The sequence below is a fragment of the Octodon degus genome, unplaced genomic scaffold (assembly GCF_000260255.1).
Source record: "Octodon degus isolate 3935 unplaced genomic scaffold, OctDeg1.0 scaffold00059, whole genome shotgun sequence".
NCBI lineage: Eukaryota > Metazoa > Chordata > Mammalia > Rodentia > Octodontidae > Octodon > Octodon degus.
Window position 1 is genome coordinate 10,985,063 of NW_004524635.1, and position 8,477 is coordinate 10,993,539.

The 8,477-nt window shown below is 38.3% G+C and overlaps 1 pseudogene; it reads left to right on the forward strand.

Annotated features, from left to right (window-relative positions):
• Window positions 1–2,778: 2,778 nt before the first annotated feature.
• LOC101566302 lies at window positions 2,779–6,078 on the forward strand (annotated as a pseudogene).
• The last annotated feature ends 2,399 nt before the right edge of the window (window positions 6,079–8,477 follow it).

An 8,477-nucleotide genomic window follows, 5' to 3' on the forward strand; every position in this document is an offset into this window, starting at 1 on the left:
TATATGTTGGTAATTCTTGTGCAGTTATGTGTGATAGGCACAGCACTGTGAGGTGTTGACCTGGAGAGGTAGCGCAGCTTACCTAAGTAAATCAGGATGCAGAATCTTGATGCAGAGCCTGATAATTCAGTTTCACTCTGCACTAACGAGGGCCTAAATATAACATTTATTCAATTTGTGATTCCAGGCCCCAAACAGAGTAGACAATCATTTCCATTTCAAGATTAGCAAAATAGTTAAAAACAAAACAAAGCAAAAAAAAACACCTGGAAATTATGTCTTGGTAAGAAACAAAATTTTTAGTGGAAAGAAAGAAGATTTTTTTAATCAGCATAACTATTTTCCATATCATTAAATTCCTAAGTAGAATGGCAAATTCAAAAAATATTACCTTGAAATAAACATAGATTCGAAGAGCTGAAAATAGAGAAAAGAAATGTTAACCAAATGTAATATTCATATCCATGCAAATAAAATATTGAATAAAATTCTTTAATTCTAACCCTTTTCTTGTGGTAGTCAACTCTCTATTACTGTAACAAAATGCCTGAGACAATTTATTTACAAAAGAAAAAGTTTTGGCTTGTGGTTTTAGATGTTACAGTCCATGAACCTCTGACCCCATTGTTTTAGGCCTGAGACAAGGCATTGCCTCACGGTTGAGCTCATAGGTTAGGAGCCCTAGTCACATAGTGTCAGCCACAAGACCAAGCGTGGTGGCACACACCTGTAATCCCAGCACTGGGAAGGCTGAGACAGGATGATCAATTTAAGTCTGAACTGTGTAGTGAGACCCTGGATCAAATTTTAAAATATGAAATAAAGAGCTGCAGTCCTTCAACCCTTTTTAAGCATATACCCCATGCAACCTGAACACATTCCCCTAGATCCTTCTTTTAAAGGTTCTACATCTGCCAATAGCACCTCCCTGGAAATCAAGCCTTTAAGCCAGAGGCTTTGGAGATAGATTCCAAATCCGAACTCGGCCTTCATCAATCAACTCACACAACTTCTGAAGATGTGGCAGAGACTCATACACTAGATGTGAGAATAAGAAAGACTGTCAGCTATTGCCTTGGTCCTTGTCCTGAACACCAATGATCACAAGTACCTGCTTTTCTTCCAAACTTTACAGGCTAAATTCTTGCAGTCTGAACAGTTGAACAAAGCTCCTGAACCTGAGTACAGTGATTCTTTTAATGCCCATTCAACACCGTCCATGCCTCAAAACGCACATGAGAAAAGAGCCACAGAGCCACACCTGAGAGAGACGCACCTACTTCCCAGTGACCTCCCGACTCTTCTTCACTGTTTCTCCCACATACTATGATTCCAAAGCATGCTTTTTCTAGTTAGACTTGAAGCCAGGAGTTGCATAGACCATTTGCAGCCCACAGGTAATTGCATGGTAAACTCCATGAAAAGTTAGTTTACAATGTTTTAAAATAAGAAATACATAAAATTCCAGATTAACAACTGCTTTTGAAAGTAGAAAATTCTAAGGAAGCTAAACTCATATTAGTGCATGGGAGTATTACCAGTCTTGTCTCTGCTTTGTGCATGAAACATCCTTCCTTAGTTTGTCACCATTTCTTGTTAGCACATGCGTCTACATTAGCTACCTGGCCCTGCTTGGTCTCAGAATTCCTATCATGTGTTCTGAAAGGTGACTGGAAGCATTTTTTAAATAGCGCATTTTTATGTATGTCTGCATTATAAGAAATGTCTTAGCTAGTTCCTTAGAGAATACAGCCTGAGGCATGGATTAAGTTTGATACTTTATTTGGAAAGTGAAAATTTAGGGTACAGAAGGAGGAAAGTGAGACAGGAAATCATAGGAAGCAATTGTGAGGCTATGCATAGTGTTCCTGGCCGTAACAGTCAACTGGACAGATATAAATACTCATGTGGGTGGGATGTCTCAGAAAAGTTTGTACCTGAAGTTGTCACTATAGAAGGAGAAAGAGAAGGTTTAGCTCCCTCCCACAATCCATTTCTTACTGTTCAGTTTTGCTTTATTGAAAGTTAACATTTCTGTGACTCTAAGCTGTATGACCCAAAGCCTTTAATGTTCTGTAGAATAATAATTCCAATTCATAAAATGCAATTTTTACCCTATTCTAGGAATAAAAAGGGGAGACAGAAATCCCAGGTGTGAGTTGCCCTAGATGCACAGTGGCATCCAGTAGTGCAGGTGAGCCCCCAGCCTAGGGCCTAGAGCTTATGCTGAACAGCTATGAATGCAGTCAGCAGCCACAAACAAGACCAAGAAACGAGAGTTGCTGGTGGGATTTTTGAGGAAGTCTAAGGAAGGGGCCAGCCAATTGCAGTTCACAGATAGTCTGACTAACCCCTGTTTTTCTGGGGCCTACAAGCTAAAAATGGTTTTATAATTTGGAAAAGTTCCAAAAAAATTTAAAGAAGAAGAATATTTTAAAAATGATTTGTGATACATGATGATTTAAAAAAAATGCAAGTAAGTCAATATCCATTTTGTTAGAACAGCCTCACGCGCATTTGTGATTGTCTGTGGCTTCTCTCAGACCGCAGCACTGAGTAGTTTTAGAAGCCACCAGAGAGTTGCGGAAGTTTTCTGAGGAGGGTCAGGCGGCCGGTGGAGTGCAGTGTTGTTTCACTTTTTCCACTAGGGAGGTCTTCGCTTGAGGTCTGAAAGACATCAGTCTCCCTAGGTTTGCCACAGCAACATGGGAGCGATTCGATGTTGCTGTGTTGGCGCTCCTCTCACTTTTCCCCAAGGAACCGCCTCCGCTTTCCACCATGGCATCCCCTGGGGGCAACCTCCAGAAAACAATGGCTCTTGCTAGCTGCAGCACAAGAAGACAAAATCGGGAATTATGAGGAAGCCCTTCAACTCTACCAACATGCTATATAGTATTTTCTTCACGTAATTAAATATGAAGAACAGGGTGATAAAGCCAAGCAAAGTATCAGGGAAAAGTGTACAGAATACCTTGATAAAGCGGAAAAACTAAAGGAATATTTGATAAAGAGAGAGAAAACCCCACAGAAGCCAGGGAAAGAGCAACAGTCAAGTCCAAGTGATGAGAAGGTGAATGACAGTGATGGGGAAGGAGAATCTGATGATCCTGAAAAAAAGAAACTATAAAATCAACTTTAAGGTGCTATTGTTATTGAACAACCAAACGTAAAAGGGAGCAATGTTGCTGGTCTTGAAAGAGCCAAAGAAGGATTTAAGTAGGCTGTGATTTTGCCCATTAAATTTCCCCATCTTTTTACAGGCAAGAGGACACCTTGGAGAGAAATCTTATTGTTTGGACCACCTGGAATAGGAAAATCATATTTAGCCAAAGCTGTAGCAACAGAAGCAAACAACTCCACATATTTTTCAATATCTTCCTCTGACCTTGTTTCTTTTTTCTTAAATTAAACAAAGCCTTTTAAAATTAATTTCATTCATATAGTTTTACATACATAATAATCACACTTTTCACAAGGAATTTGTACATGCACATAATATATCTTAATTATTTATTTCCCATTTGTCTATTTTTCCTTCAATTCTTCTTCCTGTCTCTACTTACAAAATTTATTTCTATTAATTCCTTTCTTTTTTTCTTGTTCTTGTTTTCATTTATTACTCTTTTAAAAAAATATTTACTTGAGAGATAGTATGGCAGTAATTGTTATGACTGTCTGTCATTCTGGTCTTCTAAATACGTACTGCTTGTCATGTCTGACCTTGTTTCTAAGTGGCTAGGTGAAAGTGAAAAGCTTAAGAATTTATTTCAGCTTGCCAGAGAGAACAAACCTTCCATTACCTTCACTGATGAAATTAACTCTCTGTGTGGTTCAAGAAATGAAAGTGAAGCTGTATGTAGAATTAAGACACATTAGAGACCAGGGAGATAGCTCAGTAGAGTAAGTGCTTGCCTGGCAAGCACAAGGGCCTAAGTTCAATACCCGGTTCCGAAAAAAAAAAAAAAAAAAAAGAGAAAGACAGAAAAAAGAAAAAAGACAGAGTTTCTTGTGCAAATGCAAGGGGTTGGTGTGGACAATGATGGAATTTTGGTCTTGGGAGCTACAAACATGCCCTGGGTTCTGGATTCTGCCATTAATCAGAGATATGTGAAATGAATCTACATTCCTTTGCCTGAACCCCACGCCTGAGCAGCGATGTTTATTTTTTTATTATTTTTATTTTTGGTAGGACAGTTTCCCTAATTAACACATTGCATACATTCTTCCTAGTGGTTAATTGCTGTACAAGATGCGGACATGATATCCTATTTACAAACACTATTAGAACAAATCCCTCTATTCATTAAGAGAATGTCACTATATATCTATCCTAACCGTTTTGAATACACAGATACAAAGTGAACATTCATCTGTATCCCCTGTTCTTGTTTAGTTTGGTTATTTGAATATTATAGGTGTTTTAACTTAGCAAAATATTCTAAAAGAGTGCAGTAGTCCATAATAGTATTGAGTCTTCCACTTGACTGGCAATGTCAGAAATTGTTGACCTGAGTCCCCTACAGCTCAATATAATAGCATGGCTTTACTTCTTATACTTTGTTTTTATACTTTTCTGCTGGATGGTTAAGACCAAGATAAAGCAGGACCTATGCAACAAGAGTTACAGCATTTGAGTCTGATAAGGTCAGTGAAATACCCTTAGGATTTATCCTGAGATCCTGTACCTCAGATGGTAGAAGCTTTGTCAGTGTCACCCATGTGAATGAGTCACAGCCATTTCTTGGCCAATGTGCTCCCCGTGAAAGCCTGAGAGAAGATTTTCTCTCCATGTGACTCTCCATAGGCACATTCCACATCATCGATCACGTTTCTCTTTGGCCTCATAATTTCCTTGATTAGAAAATTTGGGACACTACCGAGTTACATGATGTTACAGTTCAAGTTCTCATATGTCCTGAGTCTTAAGAGAGGGAATGAAGAAGAGCTAGGAAACATGACAGTGATAAGCCATACAGTTATATGTAAAAGACTGGCAAGGCAATGATCCTGAGAATCTTCAGAAGATTTTTGAATCTAGCAGTTAAATGGAAAGATTCTCACCCTGACTAACTATATATACTGATACCTGTGAAGTAAGCAACTGCACTGAGGATGATAATCTGTAATAGTAGGTTCATGCTTGGAGTGCCTGTCATTCTGGTCTTCTGAATATGGGCTGCTTCTCATGACGTGCCATTTGCTGCTGTGCTGTCTCTCATGTAGGTGATTGTTCAAAAAGAAGGGGGTGGTGAATGAATGCAAGAGACAGGAAAAGGAATGTTGTGGATCTGTCCTGCTTCAAGGTTGTATATGGTTAGATTTTTGGACATATATGTAAACATAATAATTATATAATTCTTTATGCCTTATTTAAAAATATATTCTAATTTTTAAATGTTTTTTCATCATATTCTGTAGGTACTTAAAGTTCAACATATCAATACTTGATGAAAAATATCTGTTTCATGTTATGCCTAAGATGTTTGATATTCAGACAGATAGTGAGGTTAAGCTTAACAGCCTAGGTTGTATGGTAATAACAATAAGCTTGTCTTCTGGATGGTTAACAACCTAAGTTTGTAGTCCAAAATTAGAGAAAAAGGAGGGTTGCAAGGAAAGCCAACATTTTGGCCCTAGCCTTCCAAGGTCAATTAAGACTAAGCAGCAATGTTTAAATTGCACTTGTAACCACTCAGAACAGCCTGACAGAAGCAGACTTCTGAGAACTTGGGAAGAAAACTGATGGTTATTCAGAAGCAAATATAAGTATCATTGTTCGCAAGGCACTTTGTGCAGCCTGTTAGAAAAGTATAGTCAGCTACTCATTTCAAAAGGGTTTGTGGGCCTTCCTGAGATGACCCCAACAAAATTGTAGATGATCTGCTAACATCATGCTTTCCAGGGGACCCTGGTGCTGTTGAAATGACATGGATGGATGTCCCTGGAGATAAACTTTGGAAGCCAGTTGTCCTCATGTCGGATATGCTGGAGTCACTATCTGACACAAAACCTATGGTCAAGGAACATGACTCACTGAAATTAAAGAAGTTTACAGAAGATTTTGGCAAAGAAGGCTAAGCCAAAGATAGAAAGGAAGATGTTTACTGTGTGTATTCTTTTTTTCATAGACATTTATGCCTTTCTTGGATGGCATTCACATCATTTCCAGTAAACTCTTACCACAGAGGAAAATACGTCTCTTTCCAGAGGTCCTTTAAGTTTCATACTGCACTTTTCCTCTGTCACCTGTTAAATGATCCCAATAACAAAAATGATAAAATAATGGGTAATGAGAAAAATGAGCAATATGTGAACGGCATAAAAATTAGAAATTACCCAATAAAAGGCATTAAACATTGATCTATACGTTCTTAGTTTTTATGAGTGGTGGTCTTTACAGAGTCTTTTATCTTTTTGTTTACTTTTTACTGAAGTGAAATAGGGCTTTCTATTTTGAAAAAATAAACATTATTAATGTAAAGTTTACTTTCTTTATTAAATTGTAAATGATAGAATCTGTACCATCAGGGATGATCAGTAAAACAACAAAGACCACTGCTGTGATTGGTTTAGAAAGTGTTTGAACTGTGTTATGACCAGTGCACTTACTGATTTTTAATAGTTTTTTTCTTCCTGTGCAGTAATTTCTTTAAAGGCAGCAAACTTTCATATTTAACTGAGCAAACCTTCCACTGTGCAATCTCAAAAGAAAGCCTTTTTATATTAGGCATTGTCTTTACCCTGAAGAAAAAAATTGTCTATTTCAATGTCATTTTGTAAAGATTGACCAAAACAAGGGTACATAAGTATGAATTTTTAAAATAGCTATCATGACCTACCGTAATGGGAACCTTTGCTAATAAGAACATGGCCTCCCTTTGGATTATGGAAAGTTTCCTATGTGTCATGTGGGTTTGTTTTTAATATAGAATAGAGAGGATCTTTGCTTTCTCCCTTTAAGTTGAGGGAAGTTTACATATACGATCATGTATATCTTATAAGTGTAACACTTTATGAAGCTTTAGAAATCAACTGATGTCTCATTGAACAATAAAACATAAACATGGAAAAAATAGAAGCCACCAGAGACCACATGGCATAAAAAGCATAAAATATTCACTATCAAAGGTTGCACGAAAATATTACCCCCATTACCTGATCAAGGAAGTCCAAACTGGATCCAAATCAAGATGCCAAAGGGCGGGGAGATGGCTCAGTGGAATAAGTGCTTCCCTGGCAAGCGCAAGGGCCTGAGTTCAATCCCTGGTTCTGCCAAACAAACAAACAAACAAATCAAGACCCCAAATAGAAAATTTTTAGGAAGTTGCAATAGGGACATACGAACTTGAAAATTATGTAAAAAGCTCCAATTTATTCCTGTCCACTTATCCCCTCACAGTTGGGAATGTGATTGCACTCATGTGTTTCTCTCTCTGAAAGCTTTCCCTAGTTAATAGCTCATAATGTCTTTATAGTATCCCCGACTTTAACCTCAGGAACAATATTAGAAATTTATTACCTGATTAAAATAATCTTGGATATCATCATCATATGCAATGAGGCAAAAAAAAAAAAAGGCCACCATTGGTCTTTTTAAATTTTAATTCATATCACATGTTCTGAATTTTAAAAACCTACCTAGAAAAAATATGCACGCACACACACACACAGGAGCCTCAGCTCGGAGCCCTGCCACTGGCATGTACAGCAGCAGGCACCAGTTTCTTGAGATTATCATGTGAGGTGAGTTAAGAGGTCTCCCAGGCTCCAGTAAAGGGACAGGTAGCCTCCTAATGACAGGCCAGCTCTGCTGACAGCTAAAACAAGGAAGAAACCTCTGTGACAGATTATATTAAGAACTCTCTGAAAAGAATGATACTGAATATTTAGAAATTATCTTTCATTTGAGGATTATTGAAATTATGTTTATGTTTTCACTCAAAAAACACCATGTAAGATCCTGTTATGTCCTCTCCATGAGGTGAAATACTAAGGAGATTTACAGGAATAGTACACAGGTCCTGCCTTGACACTCAGCAATGCTTTAGCCCCTTTTGCCAGCATTCTGCAAACTATGCATCCCCTCCCAGAATAGCCTCTCTGGGGATGAGAGTTCCCAGGGGAACAATATCTAACTATTCTCAGCTCCACTTCCCAGAGTGATCCTGACCTTTCCTAGCAGCTGGAAAGCAGGACTTGCTGGAGCCCTGCACGCCTTTCCTAGTGTTTATGTCCCCAAGCCAAGCACACAGTGTACTTTTTTAAAGAGGGCCCAGCCCAGACGACAGCTCCCTCTGCACAAGATCAAAATAGCCAATCAGCCTCCAACCAGCAGATACCTCCAAAAGGACATTCAGCTTGGAAGTTTTAAGGACACAGGAGTGGAAAGCTGGACACAATTCACGCATCTTCTTTCTGAGTGGTGACCCTCCTCACGTCCAGCACAATGGAGAGGGATTCTTATTTATTTACCTGAT